Raw genomic sequence first — 22,886 nt, 5'->3', positions numbered from 1 at the left:
GTCTAAGAGAGCTAGGCTGCCATGTCATACTTTTACCAGTAGGTGTCACTAGTATCAACTTAAAAATTCTCTGATCCTTCAGGATCTAGACAATATATCAGTAATTTACCTTAATTAATTCTGTGAGCTAAAATTCAATTAATACACTTATTTAAAACCAAAGAATATTTTTAGAGAAATTGCAATTAATATATGTCACACCGATAGTTAACACCAGGGGATAAGTGTAGCTTCTGTGTAGGACACAGAGTTCTTTTGCCCACATAGTGTGCATGCACGCAACAGCATTATTACTTACTATTACTACTACTGTTGGTTATTTCTACTTTTACTACTACTGACTATCCATTACATGCCAGATACTGTATTAGGTACTTTACAATTATGTATGTAATTCTCAGAAAAATCCTATGAAGTGAATGGTGTTCATTTATGTTTTATAAGTATAGAGACTGAGGCTCAAAGAAGGTAAGTAATTTGCCACAAACACATAGCTGGAGGCAAATGCGGAACCAGGTTTTAAACCTTACCAGTCTGACTGTAAAGCCTGTGCTGTTTTCACGTTTTGGTGATCCCAATATGTTCACCCTTGCAGGGGAACTTGGCATTTGTACTGTTGATTGCTAAATAAGACAGGAAGGGCTTTCATTAAAGGATGTTTAGGCAGTTATAGAAGATAGAGGACACATTTGGGGACAGTCCTAGAAGTGGTTATCTACTTGATACTTACAGGTCATAAACAGGGATGGGGGTCCGGGTGTACAATCTGGAAGTGTTAAGGAATGGGAACTGGCTTAGAGTCTGCTGGAGGAAAGATCAGAATTCTGCCCTGCACAACAGCTGAGTTTGCACTTTGTGAATTCTGTGTTTTTGCTTTTTAACCATTCTGGCCGTTATTAATTATCCTCAGGGGGTTCTGTCCATATGTGACCTGAGAGCAAAGGAGAGGAGAAGGTCAGGGGGTAGTCGTACATGAAGAGATTCCTCTCTGTCACCTCTGATTGGAAACTCCTCGTCATTTGGTCCTAATCCATGTACAATATTTAAACTCCCAAATCTGCTCTCCTGGATTACAATGTTCTTGTTATCCAAATCTCTCACTAGGCAATAAACATTGAACTTTTCCTTGGAACATAAGGTCCCCAAACACACCTTTGTTCTCCTCTCACCCATCAGTTCCATTATGATCTTGTTTCTACCCCCTTCCCAACTGACACTACTCTAGAAATATCTCTGTAATCTCTACATCCTTCATCTCTGCATTACTAGTAGCTACTGCTAAAAGTGTGGATATGATCAGAACTGGAAGCAGGAGGATTGGTTGAAAGTTAATTTAGGAAATAGTTAGGCTCTCCAGTCTCCTCTTTTACTCTATGGGTTCAGGTAAATCAATGCTGCACCCACCCCCCCAAAAAAAATTTTGACAGGAGACTGGAAATTTATTCTTTTAGCAGAGTAAAACAGATGTTGTGTGCTGATGGACATCTGACACAGAGTGAGCTACCGTACTAAAAACAACAGGGTTAATTGAAAGCCTGTGTCACACTGAATGTGGAGACTTCTCCAGCCATTGTCTTCCTCTTGGTTCCTAGAACAGTGACAGTCATATTTTTATACTCTAGTGAGGTGATAAGATTCTTCTTTGGGGAACCTGATCAGCCTTTGAAAAATTCTAAAGATCAGTAATCGGTGTTTTTACTAAAAATGGCCCAGCCAAATTACTGTGAGGCCATAGTCACAAAACCCCCTACACAGAGTCTCCAGTGAACCTTTTATTGCCACCCCCTAAAATAAGAGATGGTCAAAGATCACCAGACATCCAAGATGATTGGCAGAGAAACAATATGGAAGACAGAGACAAAATATGGAAGACAGAGACATAAAACAAATGAGAAAAAAAACAATCTAATGGAAACAGAAAATCCAGGGAAAAGAAGTTTTAAAAATTGTTAGATATCCTCAGAGAGATAAGAGTAGAAATTGCATTCAGGAAGAAGATCCTTTCTGAGAAAGAAAGGTCACAATCAGAGCCCTTAGGAATTAACAAGGTGTTAGCAAAAATGAAACACTTGGTGAATTTGTTGGCAGGTAAAATTGAGGTTGTCTTTTAGAAAGTAGAGAGAAAATAAAAAAGATATGGAAAGTAAGAGAAAATGCAAGTCTATTAGAGCATCAGTTCTAGAGGCCCAATATCCAAATAATAGGTGTTCCAGATAGAAAGCAGAGACAGACAGTAAGGGAGAAAATCATCAAAGAAATAACTCAAGACAATTTTCTGTAATTTTCCTGAAGTACTTATCAGGACAGAAAGGGCCCACTGAGTGCTTCTCATCATGAATGAAAATAAACCCACATCAAGGCATATGAAAGTGAATTTTCAGAACACTGTGGACAAAGTGAGGCTCTTGTAAGCTATCATACAGGAAAAAAGAGTAAGAATCTCAGTGGCCTAAGATTCCTCAAAAGCAGTGTTGGAAACTAGAAGAAAATAGAGCAATACCTTTAACATTTTGAGGGAAAATGCTTTTCCAACTTGGAACTCTATACCCACCTAAACTATTAAGTCTGGCTGTGGAATAAAGTTATTTGCATAAATGTGCATCTGGAGATGGGCCGGAGAGGAGGTGGAGTATGTTTGTGAGAGTTATACCTTTATCTTCTATTAGGGAAAGTCAATAGACCATAATTCAAACTGAAGAAAAAAAAAGGAAGAAGTAACATAAGCATGTTATAGAGAGACAGGCAGTACATGCTTGGAGAGAAGGCTGGGGGAGTTGAACACAGTTCAACTTAGGGGAGTAGGAGATGTTGGGAGCTGGGTGTGGAACAAGGATACTCCCCCCAGGAAGGCGACTTCCTATGAGGTTTGTAGAAGCAGTTCACCCTTCAATCTTTGTGCATGAATAGGAGAAACTGAATGTTTTGGGGGGAGCAGTTGAAGCAGAAGGGGAATAAGAGGAAGAGAAGCATGAGGAAGAAGAAAAAGAAGAAGAAGAAAAAAAGGAAAGAACATTGAGGCTAGTGGTTGGAAGACGGACTCAGTTCAGGCTTTTTCTTTGAAACTCAGCTTCCTGACTGATAAGGTAGGGGAACTATATCTTCGTTGGTGGGCTTTTGTGAGAATTAAATATTCTGGTATAAAGTAAGTCTTTAATACATGTTTATTTCAATGACTTCTATTGTTTTGAATATATGAGAGACTTGAAAATGTAGAAATTCTGAGTGATGGAAAAATTCATCCATCTACACGTCATTGTCCATCAAATACGAGTGTCCATATGGTCCTGAATAACAATGCCAAGGCAGCCAGCCTTGGACCACAGGCCATTTTTATCCCTGTTTGTTTACATTTTCAGTTCCCCAGTGTAGGGGGAACAGCCTCTGAGAAGGAGAGGCTTTCTCAAAGGTGCCCTTTCCTTTGGAAGCATCCCTGACAGGTTGTGTCCCATATGTCTCCTTGCCCGAGACACCTAGTGTGGAAGATGTAGAAGCAAAAGTATGGTCTAGGAAGGGACCACACAGGGTAGTCTGACTGTCTGAATGAGGACCAGCAGGCCATTTGATATGACCGGCTCTCCATCTTCCTCTGCAGCCAGAAACCTCCAAAGACACCAGGGTATACCTGCCAGCATTCTAGCCTGGTCTGCCTTGGGTCTTCTGAGCATTTTCTTGCCCACTGACCAGATGCTTCATCCACTTGGTATCTGGAAACAGCACGGTCTTGAGAGTTTCTTCATATATCTTCATTTTTATAACACAGTTCTTTCTCCCAGTTCATTTTTAATTAATCTAAGACAAATGTCCCTCTTTCTACCAGAAAATAGCAATGACAGGAATCAATAGTGCTGGCTGATGCATGGTCAGCCCTGCTCCAGGAAGCCTGAGCCTGAGACAGCCATTCTCTTCCTGTAAGCTTTCTGGGAGTCACATCCTACTCCAAATGCCTGAACCACTAATTGGCCAATGATCGTCATTGCTTTTTTGGTGTCTCCTTGGAGCTATTTGGGGAAATAGTCATCCGGACAAGGTTTAGACAGAGGGTTCAGCATCCATGCCTGATCATCCTGAGTCTAAAGTCATCTCACTGTAGGAAAAATATCCCACATATGTACTGAACCCACATTAGATATTTTGTTGTGGCAGCTTTTCTTTCACAAAATGCATGAATGATATAGACCAGGGGTCAATAGCAAATCCATGTGGGGTTTTATAGGGTGTGTGTGTGTGTGTGTGTTGCTTGTACATTTTTTATATTCACTTGCTAGAACTGCTGCGTGCTGGAGCTCTGGGACACAGATCATTTGAAATCAATAGATAAACCCTAAACTTTATTTCAGCTGGTAGCTTCTATCTTCTTACTCAGCTGAGTCTTCCATCAGTGAAGCTTCCAAGGACTAAATCAGCCAGATGGTTCTGGGCATTACAAGTTGCTGCAGGATGAGTGGAGGAGGCTTCAGTAATCCATAATTTTGTCCCCAAAAGCTGAGCCAGCTTTAAACGCTGCCAACTTGCACTGATAAGGAAGGCCGCAGCGGGATGACTCCCTTTTGGGGTATGTGAAGTTGGATGGCTGACTTCTCTGACTCTGAGTTACATCAGTAAGGCCTGGGCTAGAGTGTCTGCCATGGACAAGAGCCAGATCTGACACAGTGGGAAGGAAATGTAGATAGAACTTAAAGACATTAGAAGAAGGAAAGAGAGATGATACTCTAGATTCGTGAAGGAGGAGGCAAGAGTTTCCAGGAGGGAGGGAGTGTGGTATTTAATCAGAATGAGGACTGTGGAATCTGGTGAGGAGGAAGGTAATGGAAAGCTTAGAGAGAACAGTTTCAGTGGAATGTCTGAAGCCAGATTGTATGGCATTTGTGAGGCAGTGGAAGCTGTCGTGTGCAACCCAGGATGATGCCAAATCCTATTGCTAGTAGTGATTGCCTCGAGTTCTTTGTGGAGCAGGATCGTGAGGTTGTTTCTGGGTGAATCTAGGAGGAGTGCTATGATTGATTTCTAATATCTGTTGTAGGCATAGGAGTGGTCAGTGTTGGCCTGCATGACACATATGTACCATCCTTAGCAGAGGTTAGATGTTGTAGGAGTTGTACCTCACCACTATTCCCTGAACATGGCCTGCCCATCTTTTGTCTTCCTGCTTTTATTCAGGGTGGATGTTCATGATCTCTCACAACAAGCCCATGACTAATCCCAGCAGACACTGGCTGTAAACGACCAGTTGCCCATGCTCATGCATACCACCAAGTATCAGCTCTGTTGTTATTCGTGTTGTTTACTCAACCTGCAGAATGCTTTCCTTGTGTTGATCTCATGAACCCCACTCATTCTTCAAGCCCTCTTCAAATGTCATCTCCTCCATGTAGTATTTCCCATAAACTTTGATCCTTTTTCTATGTTCCCAAGGTACTTGTTATATATCTGAATATAGCACTTACAACACTTTAGTATTTCAGTTGTTTATGTGCCTATATCTTCCTTCAGCCTAGAAGCTACTTGTGGGCAGAAGTGGTACCTGATTAAATTCTGAGTCATCAAAGGCAAGCAGAATGCCCAGTACATAATTGGCACTCAGTAAATCATTCCCTTGCCTAGAATTAGAGTGTAGGCTTTCATAAAATGTTTGATGACGTCATTTATTTGTGGTCGGTTTTCATTTTCTTTTTAATAAGGAAAATGTGAATATGTTTGAAGGCAGAACAAAAATGCCTGGTACTCGACAGAACTTCAGTGAATCAGGATTGGGCCCAAGGCTGTCCCATCCAGATGAACAAAATGACCCAGGAAAGAGGCATCTGATCTAACCTTCCTTCTAAAACCACATCACCATTCTCCCTGCCCTGACCCTGTTGAATATGGCTCTCCATTTGCTGAGATGTGTTGATTATTGATGGATCTGATGTCATCATTCATTGACTCAACACATACTTACTGAGTACCTACTGTGCACAAGCACTAGAGGCACATGCCCTGACCCTCAGGGGCTCATTGGAAAAATAAAACTATGTCGAGGCAAGGCTTCATGATAGAAAAGGAAACCTTTACATTGTTTGCCTTTCATATGCTTGACCTATGTGAAAGCAGGACAGGAGAGTGAAGAACCCAGTACAAATAATTTTCTTTAAAGATAATGCCAAAGTAGTAAAACAAGCAAAATGAATGTATGCTGCTAAAATTCAGCAACCCAGCTACCCTGGGCTGTAGTGGTGGGAAGGGGGAGCAGGATATCTGGAGCGCTGGTGATGATCTTGCTCTGGGCGATGGTTATCTGGAGGTGCTCAGCTTGTTTGTGACAATTCATCAGGAGGCACTCCTCTGTGAGGTGCACTTCTGTATGGGCATCAGACATCAACCAAAAGAGGGCAAAAGATGATGCCTGGAAATTAAGTTGGAAGTGTTGCAGAAAGTAGTGAGGTTTTCTCAAAATAGTTTTGACTCAAAATTAGGAAATCCTTTCTACCGAAATCACTCACAGATGAACTCAGCTTTTTCAGGGGACTGGAGATTGAGTTTATTGGCTGCTGTACCCATGGTGCCCTGCACAGGGCCTGGGCTGAGCAGGCCAAAACTGTGTCTTTGTGAAATGATGGGATGGGTGAATGCCTGCAGCTGCTAGCTTCTCTGCAAGGCTTCAAGAAGTCTGACCGGAAATTGCATTGGAGATGGGCACCCTGATGGATTTGCTTCAGGATGATGAGAGCAGCAGCTCTTCTTAAGAAACTACAGTGTGTCAGGTCATTTACGTGTGTCCTCCCCAGGCTTCCTACCAGTCCCCCTTAACCTGGAGGAAACAGAGGCTTGAAGGAGAAATGATTTATCCAAAGCCACGCAGCTCCAGAGTCTCCTGCTTTCTCATATAGCACATTACGTCTGATACCTTCAAAGTGTAGTCCCAATCCTGGCCTTCTACAGTTCTAGAGTCTGCCTACTTCCTTAGAGGTGGTGTTGAGAAGAGAAACCTGTTTTCTTCCGCACAAAGGTGGAAGTGAGGCTGTCAGTGGGTGGGGGCCAGGACCTCCTTTTCATGAGGTGTTTTCCTGGCCCATGCACTGCAAACATTTTGATGGGGACTGGAGTCTAGACCAACAGGGTGCTCGTGGGTTAGACCCGACACCCAAGACTGAGTGACTCTGCTTCTGTCTTAAATGTGCCTCTTGGGCTGAAATATCTGCTTCCTTCAGAGAGAGGGACTGAAGCTGGGGAGAAATTCAGCTTGTGAATTTCTCTGAGACTATGCTGCGCCCCTTATGACTGGCAACTTATTACAAATGTCACAACTTATTTGCAGCTGGAAGGATAATTTAGCAAGCTCTGTGTCTGCCAAATAAGGATGTTTGCGTTTCATACCAAGCATCCTGTTCATGTGCTAACAGAAGCGTTCAGAAGAGTAAGCCTCGATCAAACAAACAAATGATTAACCTTAAAAACAGACACATAAACAGAACCACAATGGATGAATTATGCAGCAGGCTGTCCCTGCTGCTGACACCAGCTCACATCTGGTTTCTCTGCTCAGGCTGTTCCTATAAATGACTTTCCTTTCTTTGCTCCCTTCCTGGCTCCCTCTACCTGTTTTCCTTTACACAGAAGCCAGCAGAGCATGTCACAGGCCTCCCCGTCTGTGCTCCCAAGCAGTCCTTTTCCGGAGGGGCTCAGGGACCAAGGCTTCTCAAAGGCCACACATGCTCCCGCCTGCCCATTCAGCCAGTGGGATGGCCCGGGAACACTCCAGGCAGACACAGGGGCCTTTTACCCCACCTTGTGGAGCCAAGTCAGTCCACAGAAGAAAGGAGAGTCAGGTACTGTTGGTTTAAGCTTGTTTGCAAGGGACCCCAGGAGCACATAAATCATGCAAGCCTCACCTTGCCTTAGAGAGACATCTTATTTATACGGTCTGAGTCTGGCTTTATGAGGTGCTAAGCTGAGCTCAGGGGAGGGTACTTTATCCTCAGACAGGCTCTCCACTCAGAACAGTGGGTGTGTTTTTGCAGAACTTCCTGCTTTGGGCTCAAAAGGCTTTTGGAAAGACTCCTCTTGGCTCTTTGCAGCTGAGAGCCTCCTGGTTTGCGGCTCCCACAGAGGATCTGGCAAGGATCTGCAGCATATGGGGGAAAGTGAGGCAGCGGGCAAGGGAGCAAGATCTTGGGAGCGAGATCTGGGGCCTTCTTGGTGTGCATTTGCTCCTACCTTCCCCGGACTAGAGAGTCTGTAAGTTGAGAAAAGGACAGGCATCTTAGCAACTCGGGAGTCCGGGATCCAGAAACACAAAGCAAAACCTCATCTGTTCTGCCCTGTGGAATTTGGAAATTATGATGGCTAATACTGACAATAGGGGCCAAGGTTTGTCCCAGGGCTTCCAGCTCTCAAAGCACTTTCCCCTGTGTTCTCTCACACACTCAGGCAAGGTATAAACAGGCCTTACCAAATACAGGAATAAGAAATAAGTAGCTTCACTTTGGGCTGTCTCTGTGGAAGATGCATTATATAATATAGGCAGATTGTGTCTTGGAATAGTTTGTTCATGAAAGAGTAACATACAAAAAAAGTACTGTGCTTCAGAAACTCAATGAATCATCTCTGAAGGCTTAATAAAGAGAGAGTGAATAATAGAATAATATTAGCTTTTCCCACTTTATCAAGTGGGTATTTTCACCATTTAAAATGAGGCTAGTCAGATTCAAGATTCTATGAGATTTAAACATCTGTTTCTCTTGCTTACTTTTTCATTCTCATCGATGTCTTGGTTGAATAGTTACAGGGCCGGAAAAATAATAACATTGAATTTTTTTTTTTTTAATGTAGACCATTAGAGTGCCGCGCACACCAGAGTCCTAGCCCAGTACGTGCTGAATAATTGACTGAAGGAATGAATTCTGACTTTTACCTTCTGCATATGAGATTGCTGTCAAGTCTTGGAGAAACGGTGTACCCTGGGCCCAATTGGATGGTCATTTTTTTTTGGTCCCTGCTCATAGGTCCCTCTCATGGCATTACCCATGCCCAGCCTTCCTGTCTGAGCTCAGCTTCCTTAGAGCTGCTTTTCTGTCCAGTTTCCAAGCTGAGGTCGCTGTTGCACAGAGGCCTCTGCTCCAGTCAGCTAACAAATCTGTCCTTTGTACATCCCTGCTGTGTGCCTGGCTTCCAGCTAGACACAGCTCTGCGGGAAGAGCAGAGAGATAGGAGGTGCCAGGCACTTTGTTTGGCACTTTTCCTTCTCCATCTCTATGGGAGATGCAAGGGAAGGAGATCCTGGCCCTTCCCTGATGCTATACACTGTCCAGAAAGAGGAGTGGAGAGAGGAAGAGGTGGGAATGAATGTTTGCTGATCCCCGCTCTGTACTGGGCTTTGGAAAAGTTTCTTGATGCTGGCATTTGGGCTGAATCATTCTTTGTCATGGGGGCTGCTCTGATCGTTGTTGGATGATTACTAGTTTTACTAGCATCCCTGGCTTCTGGCTTTTACCCACTGGTGCTGGTAGTATGCCTCCCTCCGTCCCCACCACATGTGACAACCAAAGTTGCGTCCAGACATTGCCACTGGTTTAGGTACCAGGCCTGTATTAGCTCATATAAGCCTCAACAGTCCACAAGGCAGGTGTTACTAGCATCATTCTATATGTGAGGAAATGAAGCCTTGGAGAGGTTAAGACACGTACCTAAAGCCATACAAAGGGGATTTGAAACCCACGTCTGCCCACCAGTGTCAGAGATCCTGGGAGGCCAGCCTCTTGCAAGTTCTTTGTAGTGGGTACCTCTGTCCAGATTTCTACGTTTCTAGGACCCTGAACTGTGACCCTTCTTCCTGTAGACCCGTGGCATCCTCATCCTGGCTTTGAGATCCTACTTGCAGTTGCCAGTTAAGTCTTTTTGTAGAAAAGAATAAGACGAGGACAAATGTGGTGAATATGTCAAGTTTTGACAATGCTCAGCCTTTCTTTTGGCTTTTGTGTCCTTTCTCCTGATCCCTTTTCTGTCTCTGTCTCTCTAGGTCAGAGTCTTAATCTCTCTGATAACTTGGAGTGGTGGAGTCCTTTCGGTTTGGGGGCTGTTGAGAGCTAACTGCTGCCGTCACTGGAAGGGTTCCATCTGTCTGAAGCTGCCACCAGGACTTTACCAGTACCTGGTGTTGGAGTACCCTCTTCCCATATACATTCCCCACTCCCTGTAAACCCTCCCTCCCAACAATTTCATGTGCTGTGTGAGTACTAAATTGGGGCAGTAGAGGTCTGTGTCTCTCTGGGTATCACAATGGGGACTCTGGGTCAGATCAGACATTGGGTCACAAGGCTATAAGGCGTGGCTGTGAGAACCATGCAGAATAAGGATGGACACAGGATAGGCCATGTGGTGGGTTGTGCTTCTTGGAGGTCAGGGCTGGAATGGTGCAGAAACCCAGGTGGATAAGGGCCGGCAGAGGGAACACAGGCAGCAGAGGGCAGAGTAAAAAGACCACAGTCCAGGGGCGCCTGGGTGGCGCAGTCGGTTAAGCGTCCGACTTCAGCCAGGTCACGATCTCGCGGTCCGTGAGTTCGAGCCCCGCGTCGGGCTCTGGGCTGATGGCTCGGAGCCTGGAGCCTGTTTCCGATTCTGTGTCTCCCTCTCTCTCTGCCCCTCCCCCGTTCATGCTCTGTCTCTCTCTGTCCCAAAATAAATAAATAAACGTTGAAAAAAAAAATAAAAAAATAAAAAAAAAAAAAAAAAAAAAAAAGACCACAGTCCAGGGAAGATAGCCTCCAGGAGGGAGGTGAGTGATGTAGCCATCACCACAGAAGAGATATGCTGATGAGGCTGCATCTGTTCCAGGATGGGGTCCTGAGCCCAGAGGTGAAGGAGATAGGATACAGCCTGCAGCCAGGAGCGAGAGAGCAGTGGGGGAGGCCAGACTGATGAGGAAAGGCTTTATTTCTAATTAACTTGCAAAGCAGAGAGCTGGACAGTGACATAAATGAAGATTTGGTCCTGTTGAAAGCTCATGGACTTGACACCCTGCCAGCTCATGGAGATGCTGACTGCATTGGGTGACTTTGTGGGCCAGAGGAAGGAATGTAGTATTGGGACAGGGACCTGGGGCTAAACTTAGGGGAACACAACCACACAGTCATAAAGGTGGGCACCTTCGCACCTGCCTTACAGAGTGAACGTGAGGGCAAGAGGTACCATGTAAGTTGCTGGCATAGAACAGGAGCACTAGAAATGGTAACTGTCAGCACTATCCTTTGACTCCGCCAGGATCGCAATTTACTCTCTGCTTCTGTGAAGTATTATTTATGATGGTGTCAAAACTTGAAAGATATGGGAAATTGTTAAGAGGAATATTAACAGCCTACCAGAGAAAACATTTTGGCATATTTCCATTTAATCTTCCTTGACGACAACTATAATCATTGCTATTGACAAGTTCTTATACTATAATGCAATCTCTTTTAACCCATCTCTACTTAACCAACTCACAAATTCACCAATGTCCTCCATTGTCTTCCTTCTGTAATACCCACTGACTGAGGGCCACGACCTGCTGGACATTCACAGCACACAGGGACCCATACTATTCCTATGAACATTGCCCCCACCATTTTGGTAAATGCTTACTAAGGGTCAAAGAGCTCCATTTTCACCCAGTCCTTCTTATGCTGGCTGAATGTGTTATTATAAGAACATAATTTAATTAGAGATTAAGTGAACCAGTGAAATATGGGTGAAAAGAGAGTCATTTGTTAAGGAAACCAAGCTACAAGCATTGAATGGTTTGATAAGAGTCAGTCGATGTAGGCTGTTAGCTTAGTTGTGGGCAGGGCAACTGATAAAAGTTAGGAAAAATTTGTACATAATTCTATAAGAATTTTGCACTCAGATTGTTTTGTACGTGAGGTTAAGTTCCTTCTCCATTCTAAAGCCAAATCTGGGAACCACAGATGATATATAAAAGGTATGAGCTCTCAAAAAAAGGAACACATAGATTTCGAACTCCAACCTAGAGACCTGTCTCAAGTAGAGGCCTTAGCTCTACATCAATAGACTAGCCAGAAATGTTTCAAGTTGAAATAGTGTCTGAAGTTTGTATAGTATATTTGTACAATATTAGTGATCCCTATTTCATTCAGATTTTTTGGATTAACAGATTGGCTCATCCTGATAATACCAGATAAGAGAGTCATAACTTGAAATATTGTGTTTTGATGTGCCAAACCTTCTGAAAAACTCTAAATATATAACTGTCTCATTTAATTCATACAAGAACCCTTAGGGGGTATTCTTTAATCCAGCAAAAGTTTATTAAGCTGCTGTTTTGTGCTGAACACTGTCCCAGGTGCTGGAGGTATAGGTGCAGAAAGGCCAGGTGTCTGCTCTCATGGAGCTTGTGTGTATGTGTTGGAGGAGGAGACGCAGAACGTGAAGATAATTTTAAGTAATAAGTACTATAAAGGAAACAAAACAAAAAGTTATGATAAGAGTGGCTGGCGAGGGAGCAGTTAGGGGTGATCAAGGAGGACCTCTCTGTGGCAGGCAACAAATGAGCTGGGACTTGAATGACACGAAGAGTGTGGTCCTGGGGTCTCAGCATTCTTGACTGAGGAAGCAGGAAGTGCAAAGATCCTGAGGTGAGAATGAGCCCTCAAGAAGGAAGCCCAGTGCTTCTGGAACATGGTGAGTGAGAGGAAGGGTGGGATGAACACTAGCAGTGAAGTCCCTACAGACCAGAGTGAATAATTTGAATATTATACCAAGTGATAAGGGAAACTATTGTTGAGTTTTAAGTGTGGGAGTGATGTGATCTGATTTATGTTTTTAAAAGTTCACTGTGGCTACTGTGGCTGATGGATTGCTGGGTGCAAGGGGACTGGTATGGGAGTGGTTAAACTAGCTAGGAGGCCATTACAGAGATCCAGGACAGAAATAGAGTGTAGACCATCACAGTGAGAACAACAGAGTCGTCAGAGAGGTAGACGGAGTCAGGATAATATGGGATCTGCACAAGGAAGCTCAGTGTCTTCTCCAGGCCACTCCACAGGACCCTCCCCCCCCCCAGGTACAGTCTTTCCTTCTTCCCACCCTCGTTATAATAACCTTTCATCTACTCCTCTGCAGTGTCTATCAGAACCCACAAAGAGATAGTAGGCTGCCTGTTCTTTAGAAAAGTGTAATTGATAAAGAGGAAAGCTCTTCCTACGTAAGAACGGTCTCCTATTTTGTTTTCCTGGCATGCCCATTACTGAAGTTGATAATGTACTGCTGGGTAAATTTGGGCTGGTGGCTAAACCCAGGAACTGCTGATTGGGCTCCTGTGAATCAGGCAAGAGTTGACTCTTCCTGTAATTGGATCCAGTTTGCAGTATTGTGCCATCTGGAGTGTTGCTGATGGATGGGGAGATCCCAGACTTCTTAGTGATGGATGAATCACAGGGGAGGGGCCTCCCATTTTCCAAGTGAAAGATGACTTTCTAGTAATAAGACAATGTCAGTAGGTAATCACAATTCTATTTCTGTTTTCTACCAACTCTTTTAAATAGGTGGAAAATGTTTGCAAAGACCCTTTCTCCCTATTCATTCATTCATTCATTCATTCATTCATTCATCAAACTTATAATGAGCTCACAGCTCTAATTCCTTGCTTTGTGTCCTTAGATAAGTTTTGTCCTTAGACTTGACTTTCCTGAGCCTCAGCTGTGAAACAAGGATACTGATAACACATACCTCTTAAGATTATGAAAATGTAATGAAAGAATGGATGTGATGCACTTTGCAAAGTGTCTGGCACATATTCAAGTTGGGGATCTTAGAGAAGGTGAAGGAGGGCTGGCTTGGGAGAAGCACATGCCCGTTTCTTGATTAAAGCCTTTACTGATGACACTCTTTCTGTCCTGGAATATTTGTAGCAGAAGTTTCCAGTATTAAGGGACCTCTAGGAGTCTCTACTACATCTTATATAACCATGATTGCCCTAACTCAGGGATTCACAAGGACTTTTAAGGCCCCTTCCTGGTACGTCTTCACATTTTTCTACTTATCCTTTGTTTTACACCTTTGGAACACTAGTCCTTTGTACCTAGTACCTTTGTACCTAGCTTGGTCTCTGAGGTTTTCCACTTTGAGGGAAGCTGTTGTGCCTGAATTGCTTTCTTTCTTTTTTTTAAATATAAATTATTGTCAAGTTGGTTTCCATATAACACCCAGTGCTCATCCCAACAGGTGCCCTCCTCCATGCCCATCACTCACTTTCTCCTCTCCCCTACCCCCCATCAAACCTCAGTTTGTTCTCAGTCCCTAAGAGTCTCTTATGGTTTGCCTTTCTCCCTCTCAGTAACTTTTTTTCCCCCTTCCCCTCCCCCATGATCTTCTGTTAAGTTTCTCAATATCTACCTATGAGTGAAAGAAAACATACGGTATCTGTCTTTCTCTGACTGACTTATTTCACTTAGCATAATACCCTCCAGTTCCATCCACATTGCTGCAAATGGCCAGATTTCATTCTTTCTCATTGCCAAGTAGTATTCCATTGTATATATTAACCACATCTTCTTTATCCATTCGCCTATCATGACTACACTTCATTCTCAGCTTCTGCTTATGTGCCTTTGCTCGTAATGAGTAAATGAATATGGCTGCTTAAGACTAGAGCTCATATGGTTTCCTCTGGAAGGCCTAGAGCCCTGTTTTTGCAGGTTCCTACATTCCTTGAGTTGATGACTCTTGATGTGTGGCCAGTCCCATGAGACATACCCTCTCCAAAGGTTAAATTCATTTGAGGGAAGTTTGTATAGCAAATCCCCTGTTGGAGATTCACATTCATCAGTAGCATAGTCCAGTCTCCGAGAAGTACATCAGTAAGGAAACATATTTAATTTTATTTAACCCTCCATTCCTATTCACACTTTGGAAAACACTGCTCTTCATTTTATTTTGTTGGGTGACCTTAGGAATCAAAGTTGGAAATCTAAGCTTCCAAATCCCAACTCCAAGTGCTCAGCTCAGAACTTCAAGTTGCTAACAAAATTGCTGACCTGATTTCTTATACCTTTCTATTCATGTCTCTTGGGCTGGATCAGATTTTTTATTTAAGAAGTAATTTCAGGGTTTATTGACACACTCCTCATCCTCCTTCCCTTGGCAAAACCAAGGGGCTCTGGAAGATTCATGTTGGACTTCTCTGTTCATATACTCAAACCACAGAGTGTAAGATTGGCTTATAACTCCACATTACTGCATTTTCCTTTGGTAGAATTAGGCATCTGATTTGTGACATTCCCAGATGATCAGGGTTAGGGTAAATTTAAATTTAAAGTAAAATTAAAATACTTTCCCTCCCCTGAGCACATTAGTCTCACATCAGCTTTGAATAGTGGCACCATAGACTGGATTCATCTCTCTGACTTGGCCACAGTGGAAATGCCCCAAGATGCGGAGTGTGGATACTGACAGAACGGAAGAAGAACTGCTGTTAAATTTTACCCTGATCCCCTACAGAGTTAAAAACAAGAAAGACTGAAGCTGTATCGAAACTGGGAATGTGTGTGTGGTAGATGCCAGAGGGAAGAAAGGAAACTGACAAATTGTATGAGGCATGACTCTGCATCTATCTCAGCCTAAAGGTGCCTCGTCTCGTGTGGCCGAGTTGGGTCTGGGTGGTGGTTGGTGCTGTTGGGAAGATGGTGAGTTTTAGCTGAACTTTGTAGGGAACAAAGATGATTCCAGTTATCTTGGATGTGGTGACCCTGGGCATGCATGGTCCCTTGGAGTCAGTCATCCTTCTCAGACAAGGTAGCTAGTGACAAATACAGACTGCGGGAAACAGATTGTTAAGGCCACATGGGATCCTACACTGGAGGTGCTTATGAAGGGACTGAGTTCCTAGGCTCAAGCGTCTGGCTTATGCTTCCTCTTAATATGGTAAGTTCTGCTGGGAACTTGACTTTCATCTTCCTGCATTTAGATTCTACTCCCGGTACTTTATTCTTTTGTTTCCTCTTATTCCTGATGATGGTGATGATGACGGAGATGATAATGGTGGTATTTGATAGTAGTATTATGATACTGTGATTTACAATAAGAAATACATATTTGGTTTTAACTGTCCCCCACCCTCGTGGTACAGAGCTCCTAAAACTCTTGGAGTTTCCTAAGTGATGTGAAATATAAAGGTCTTTTATTATGTTAATAAAATGACTTTTGGAAAGCCCCTAGGTCAACTAGGGATAGGGAGTTGTCATCAGAGAAGCCAACCAAGTGATAATAGAGTTGGAACTTTCAGCCCCACCCACCCCAGACCTCCATGGAGGAGAGACGGCCTGGAGATTGAGTTCAGTCACCAGTTGCCAATGATTTAATCCATAATGCCTATGAATGAAGCTTCCAAAATAACCCAATAGGACAAGGTCCAGAGAGCTTCTGGGTTGGGTAACATGTGAAGGTTTGGGGAGAGTGACATTCTCAGAGAGCATGGATCCTCTGAGCCCCCTCCCCATGCCTCCCCCTAAGCATCTGTTCCTAGCTGTTCCTGAGTTTATAATAGATTGGTAATCTAGTAAGGAAATGTGTCTCTGAGTTCTATGACCTGCTCTAGCAAATTAATTGAACCCAGGGAGGAGTTTGTTGGAACCTCTAATCTATTTATAGCTGGTCCATCAGAAGCACAGGTGACAACATGGACTTATGGTTGGTGTCTGAAGTTGGGGGCAGTCATGTAGGATGGAGCCCTTAACTTACATGATCTGATGCTATCTCCAAGTAGGTAGTGTCAGAATTCTGTTGAGTTGTAGGACACCCAGCTGGTATCAGAGAATTGGTTGGTAGTGTGGAAAAAAACACATTCATTGTAAACATTTGTCAAGCATTTCCTGTATGCCAGGTACTCTGCCAGGTTCTCACAGCAGCCCTTGAAGATATTTATATTAACCCCATTTTATTGATGAGAAAATAGAGGCACAGGGAGGGTAAGTGACTTGACACCCGAGATCTGAACCTAGGCAGTCTTCTACTAGAGCTGGGCTCTGAACCCTTAGGATATGGCTTCTGGTCTGCTGCCACATGCTGGATGGGAGCAGGTTGGCAAAGGAAAGCAAGAAATTCCTACTTACCTTTCGGTTACAACTGGGAGACCCAGGGGTGGGTGTTCCTCATGTGCTGTCTTTGAAATAAACCTTGAGGTATAGACGTCATCATTTCCATTTTGTAAACAACAGCCATTTACTGAACACCACTGTGTGCTAGAAACTGACCTAGAAACCTTCAACATTATCCCTGATTCTTCTAACAATTTTTCAAGAGGACTAATATTATCTGCTTTTACAGATGAGAGAGTTGAGGCTTCCAGAGATTAAGCTACTTGCCGAGTATATGCAGTAGTGTTGAGCTATGTACACAACCATGAGTTTTTAATGAATGAGGAGTTACTGTTTCTTGGGTGGTCTCTGGACTGAGGCTGTGAAGAGAAACCAAATAAAAGATCCATCCAGATGAGCAAAAGCCACCCTGTTGAGGCCCAAGAGGCTGGAAAGTCAGGGGAATGAGGTATCACCTCGTCACCTCGGGAGATTTAGAAAGCAGATTCATTACTGCTGTGTGCTTTTGTCTGTTGCTGGCTTGAGGCAGTTCTTCCCTCTGTTCTCAGCTCTCTTGGCTTTTGTGGTGCAGTTGTTGGTTCTAAAGGGGCAACTACGCCTGTGAGACTGTGAGGTGAATCAACAAGTGACCCAGAAGGTGGCATCCGGTGTCCACTCCTTTCCGTGTGCCCTACAGCCAGACACTAAGCTGGCAGGACATCCGTGCAGATACGTTGGATTAAATGCTTGGTCCTGACACCCAGATGATGCTTGGTGTTACTAGAGCACCGGGATACAATTTGGAGTGATTGTCTCTTGCTATGAAGGACTATTCCGCCCCCCTCCATTAACTCATTAATTCTGGTTGAGCCAATAAAACTCATCATACAATATTCATTTTAGATTTTAAAAATCAAATTTTGAGTCAATGCTAAATGGATCATAGGTATTCTTTCCTTCTGTGAGAAATGAGCGTTTCATTACCGATTCCATCTATTTGAATTGCCTGTAACGGGCAGGATTTGTTCCTTGGACTCAGCGTGGCTGTGGATGCCCAGAGAGTCTGTCTTGTGGAGGGGAGGGGGGGCCTCGGAAGGTCCCTTCTTCATTTGCTTGTGTGGCTGTAGTGTAGAGGCTCCAGCTGACATGCTGGGGCCATCCACTCTGCTGCCCCGGCACTCTGCTGTCAGCCTTCCCAGGGCACAGATTCCGGGGTGAGAGGGGGAAGTGAAATTGTGTTGAATGATTAAATGAATATGCATCAGAAGATACCCAGCAAGTGCTTTGAATCATAGAGATTATCAGCGGACACTGCACATAGCCATATGAAAACCAAATCCATCGGGAGGTTTTAGATCTGCTTTGGGAAACGCAGAGAAATGGCTCAGCGGGAAGGGCTCCTGCAGCCTGCTGTTTGCTCCTTTGAGTGAATCAATCGGCTTTTTAAAACCTAGGCTTTAATTGGTTATGCCCAGGGAGAGGGTTTTCAATACATCCCCCATCTGGCAGGACTAATTGTTCTTTGCGTTCAGTGAATAGATTGGTGCCCTGAGCCTGGGAAGGAGGCCTGGAAGGTGTTCGTGCCTATAAATGTCATTGCTCATGGCTGTTTGATGATAGTGAGTCTTTTCTGCCATCTGACTCTTGCAAATGATTTCTAGGATATATCTTATATCTGAACAGCTGCCACAGAGCTCCTGGGATGACAAAGAGCTGAGGTGCCCTTGTATGGCCAGAACATCTGATGGAGAGCCACCTGGCATCACAGGCCTGCCTTCTGACCTGCCTGGTGATAATGGCCCTATGAGAACCAAAGAAATAAGCAAGGTGGACAACCTCTCTCTGGACATTTGCTAGGCTCCCACATCTGGCCTCTGTGGGTGCTCCTCCCTGACTCAGTGGAAACTCTACCTATGCCCCCTTGTTACCCATGTCCCCAGTATCTGCCAGAGCCCACCTTTAGGGGTTGGGTATTGAGGTCCAGTGAACATGGCTCTGCCAGAATGATAATGCTATTTGGATGCCTTATCCAATTTTGGATACACCAGATAGACCCTCCGGCAGCCCATGTTGAGCTGTCTCAGTTTCCTTGAGAACTAGTACAATACAGCATGATTTGGAAAGACAATAAGTCAAAGGCCTTATAAAACTTCTTGGTGTGTCTGCTGCGAAGGACCTTCAGGGCAGGACTGCCCCTGACACACACAGAGATGATTCTACAGAGGGCTTGCATTCCCTCATAACTCTGGCCACACGATCAACCATTCTGGAAACAGCAGTACCTATGCATGCAGGTCCCTGGACTGTGCTGAAATGCTCCATCACTGAGCCTCCATCCATTGGTTAACTTGTTCAGATGTTTAATATTTATTATAGCAGGTATATGTTACATATGAGCATTAAAATACATATTACGTAGATATTTAATTACTAGCATCCCTATGAGGTGAGCCACATTGTGAGGCAATATTGAGTAGTGGCTGGGACCCCTGGGGCTAGAACCAGACCATGTGTATTCAAATCCCAGTTCTGCTCACCATCAGCTCTGTGACCTTGGGCATGTTGCTTAATATAACCTTTCTATGCCTCAGTTTCCTATCTATATAATAGGATAATACCTACTTCATAGAGTTGTTATAAAGAATAAGTGTTAACACATATAATGCCTGTTGAACAGGGCCTGGCACTTAGTTAATTCCTATACGAGTGTTCGCTATTATTATTGTTATCATCATCTTACAAATGAAAAGTCTGAAGTACAGAGAAATTAAGAACATTCCTTAAGTCACCAGTGTTTACATGGAAGTTCCAGCATTAAAACCAGCCCTGGATGGAATTGGTTGCATCTTCTCTCTAGGGAGAGACCTGCCACGGGGATTCCATATTCATGTGGGTTCTGTGGACAGTGGGGGAGACAAGTGGACATTTGTCTCCTCATGAAATACTCTTGTCTACATCTCTTGCCCACGCTGTTATCTAAGTGAGGTTCAGCTGAGATGAATAGGTTTCAACTTTCTGCATTTGAATCTCCTTCTAGCACCATATCCTTGAGACATACCCCCACCCCAAGTCAAAGGATGGAACTTCAGGGGTCCTACATCTCTTGCTCACCTATTTGCTAACAGTGGCCTCTTTCCACCCATGTGCAAATATCTGCTCATTTCATTTTCATTAACAATGCTCCCACATTTATTTGGCTGGGGGATCAAATAAGATAAACACCATAAAGCTCAGGGCACGGCATATAGTGAGTGCTCACTAAATGTTAGCTACTGCTACTATTGTTATTATTGCCAAGTCTTCTTCTTTCCAAGTTTGGGGCATATTTCACTTTGCCTACATAACATAGCAGTGGGTTCTTATTTTTCCCCACGTCTAGGGCAAACCAATCCTCCCTTCTTTCCCTTCTTTATATCCCCAAGGAGAAGCACCAATGTGGGTCAAGGGTGAGGGCATGTTTGGGCTTTGGGGCCTGCAATGGAGCATCCTTTGTGAAGAGCAAAGAAGTTAAAGCTCTTACCTCTTAGGGTGGGCTGTCTTTGGTCTTTACTCTGCAGCTTCTTTCTGGGGAGCATGGCCTTTTAGGAATCCACCTGATGGTCTGGACCCAGAGTTGTCTCCCACTTGGAAGTTACCCTCTCACCCTAAGAAGGATGCCAGTTGGGTCCAAGAGAAGGGATGCCTGGACTAAATGGACCAGACTAGCTCTACTGTGCAGCCCAGGGCCAGGAGTTCACGTATGATTTGGGACCAAATACAAACATTTCCAAGATTTATTGAGGATTTATGATGTGCCAGGTATTGCTTCCTGGATCTTCCACATAATCCTTTGTGGGAGGAAGAATGATGGTGCCCAGAGATATTCACATCCTAATCCTCAGAATCTGTAAATATGGTCTATTACATAGCATGAGGGAGTTCATTTTGCTAATCAATTTACCTTGAGATGGGGAGACTGTCCTGGATTACCTGGGTGGGCTCAATGTAAACACAGGTCTTTATAAGTGAAAGGGAGAGGCACAATAGAGTTTTTCAATGTGAGAAGTACTCAACTCACCGTTTCTGACTCTAAGGATGGAGGAAGAGAACCATGAGTCAAGGAATGGGCACAGCTTATAGAAGTTGGAAAAAAGCAAGAAAATGGATTCTCTCTAGAGCCTCCAGGAGGATCATGGCTCTGCTGACACCTGTTTAGCCCAGTGAGACCCTTTTCAGATTTTTGACCTCCAGTATAGTAAGACAATAAATTAGTGTCATTTGACATCACTAAATTTGTGGTAATTCGTTCCAGCAGCAATAAGAAACTAATGTACCCTATATAATGGTATAATTATTATCTCTCTTTTATAGATGAGGGTCCTGAAGTTTAGAAAGGGTAAACTTGTGCATTGTCACAGATAGTAAGGCTTAGGGCTAGGACCTATGGCCAGATATTTGATTCCAGAGCCTGGGCTCATCACCATCATATTATCCTGCTGCCTGACCCCAGATATCATATAGAGCATGATCATTTTTATCATCTTTGTGTACTTTTCTTTCAGGAATTTGCACTGGGGGCAGGGGGTGGCCATGGAAATTGGGATTCAACTCTTGGCTGCTTCTCTATCTCTTTGCTTTGGAAACATGAACTTTATGTACAGTAGAAAGGAGGGTGGAGGCCTGGCTTGCAGAGGTGCTGGATGGCCTGGCCCGCTCCAGTCCCGGCTGCAGCTCTTGCATTTGTGTGATAGGGTTTCTGGACAAGGATCTGGGTTTGCTCTGCCCTTGTTAGCAATCAGTGTGTGGACACCTTCAAGCTTAGCCACTGATATAACACTATGTGGGGGCTCACATGAGGGGAGAGGAAAAATAATTTTGATTTGTACCCAAAATGGTTGGAAGGATAAATGAGTATTTCCAATGGATCGAACCTTTACATACTTACTAGATATAATTTGTATTAGCATTTCCTGAAGCCAAATAATATTCATGTGATATAAAACTCTTTTTACAATAATGCTGTGAAGAGAATCTTTCACAGGAGGAAGGATGTGGAGTGGTTTTTAAATAGGGAGTAGAGAAGATAAAGAGCATTTATTGACTATTTACTGTGAATAAAAGCACAACATAGAGTAGCTTAAGGGAGCAAAAGACAAGAAGGTTGAAGAAGAATGGAAAGAAGTAGGGATGTGTGAGCTGGGGTGGGCAGACAGGTATGAGGAGGGCCAAGGCAGCTGCCAGCAAGGTGCCCCCAGTAGCGCTGTCCTGTCCTTGTGGCCAGTAGCTATGTGTGGCTGTTGAACACTTGATACGTAAAGTCCAAATTGAGATGTGCTCTAAGCATGAAATATACAACCAAGTCAAAGATTTCAAATGGAAACAATAATTTAAAAATAACTCATTCATCATTTTTAGGTTGATTGTATAGTGAAATGATATTTTAGGTATGTTGGTTTAAATAAAATACTTATTAAAATTATCTTATAAAATAAATGAAATAAAATAAAATAAAATAAAATTACTTATTACTTTTTTGCTATTTTTAATGGGGATACTAGAACATTTAAAATTACACATGTGACTTGCATTCTATTTGTATCAGACGGGGCTGGCCTCATGGGTAGAAGTGGAACCTATGGCATAATATGCTAGGGAGGCAATTTGACCTTGTTGAAAGAAAGAGCTTCTAATCAATGGCCATGACTAAAGAAGAGAGGCAGGAACACCCCATCATAAGTAGTAGGTAAGCAGAAATAGAGGCCAAAACCTTCTTCACAAGGCCTTTGTGGGATTGCTGCTTTGAGATCAGGAATAGACCAGGTCACACTCAGAGTTCTTCTGATGTGTAAAGAACTGTGAGTGTGT

At 43.6% G+C, this 22,886-nt stretch overlaps 1 protein-coding gene and 1 long non-coding RNA gene across 4 annotated transcripts in view; both read left to right on the top strand.

The window, feature by feature from the left end:
- The window catches only part of GALNT18 (polypeptide N-acetylgalactosaminyltransferase 18), a 354,010-nt gene that overhangs the window by 113,142 nt on the left and 217,982 nt on the right, over positions 1–22,886 (top strand). The gene's annotated exons all lie outside the window — the stretch shown is intronic.
- On the top strand, positions 10,710–21,308 carry LOC123601378. 2 transcript variants are annotated; one of them, XR_006714067.1, is made up of 3 exons: positions 10,710–10,750; positions 12,511–12,651; positions 21,116–21,308. It is a non-coding gene; the product is annotated as an uncharacterized LOC123601378 (long non-coding RNA). The 2 variants fall into 2 exon arrangements; XR_006714068.1 differs by having other exon boundaries at positions 10,716–10,830.

This window comes from Leopardus geoffroyi, chromosome D1 (genome assembly GCF_018350155.1).
Source record: "Leopardus geoffroyi isolate Oge1 chromosome D1, O.geoffroyi_Oge1_pat1.0, whole genome shotgun sequence".
In the NCBI taxonomy this organism is placed as follows: Eukaryota; Metazoa; Chordata; class Mammalia; order Carnivora; family Felidae; genus Leopardus; species Leopardus geoffroyi.
Note: the sequence above shows the minus strand (reverse complement) of the source record. Positions and strands in the feature narration are given on the sequence as shown.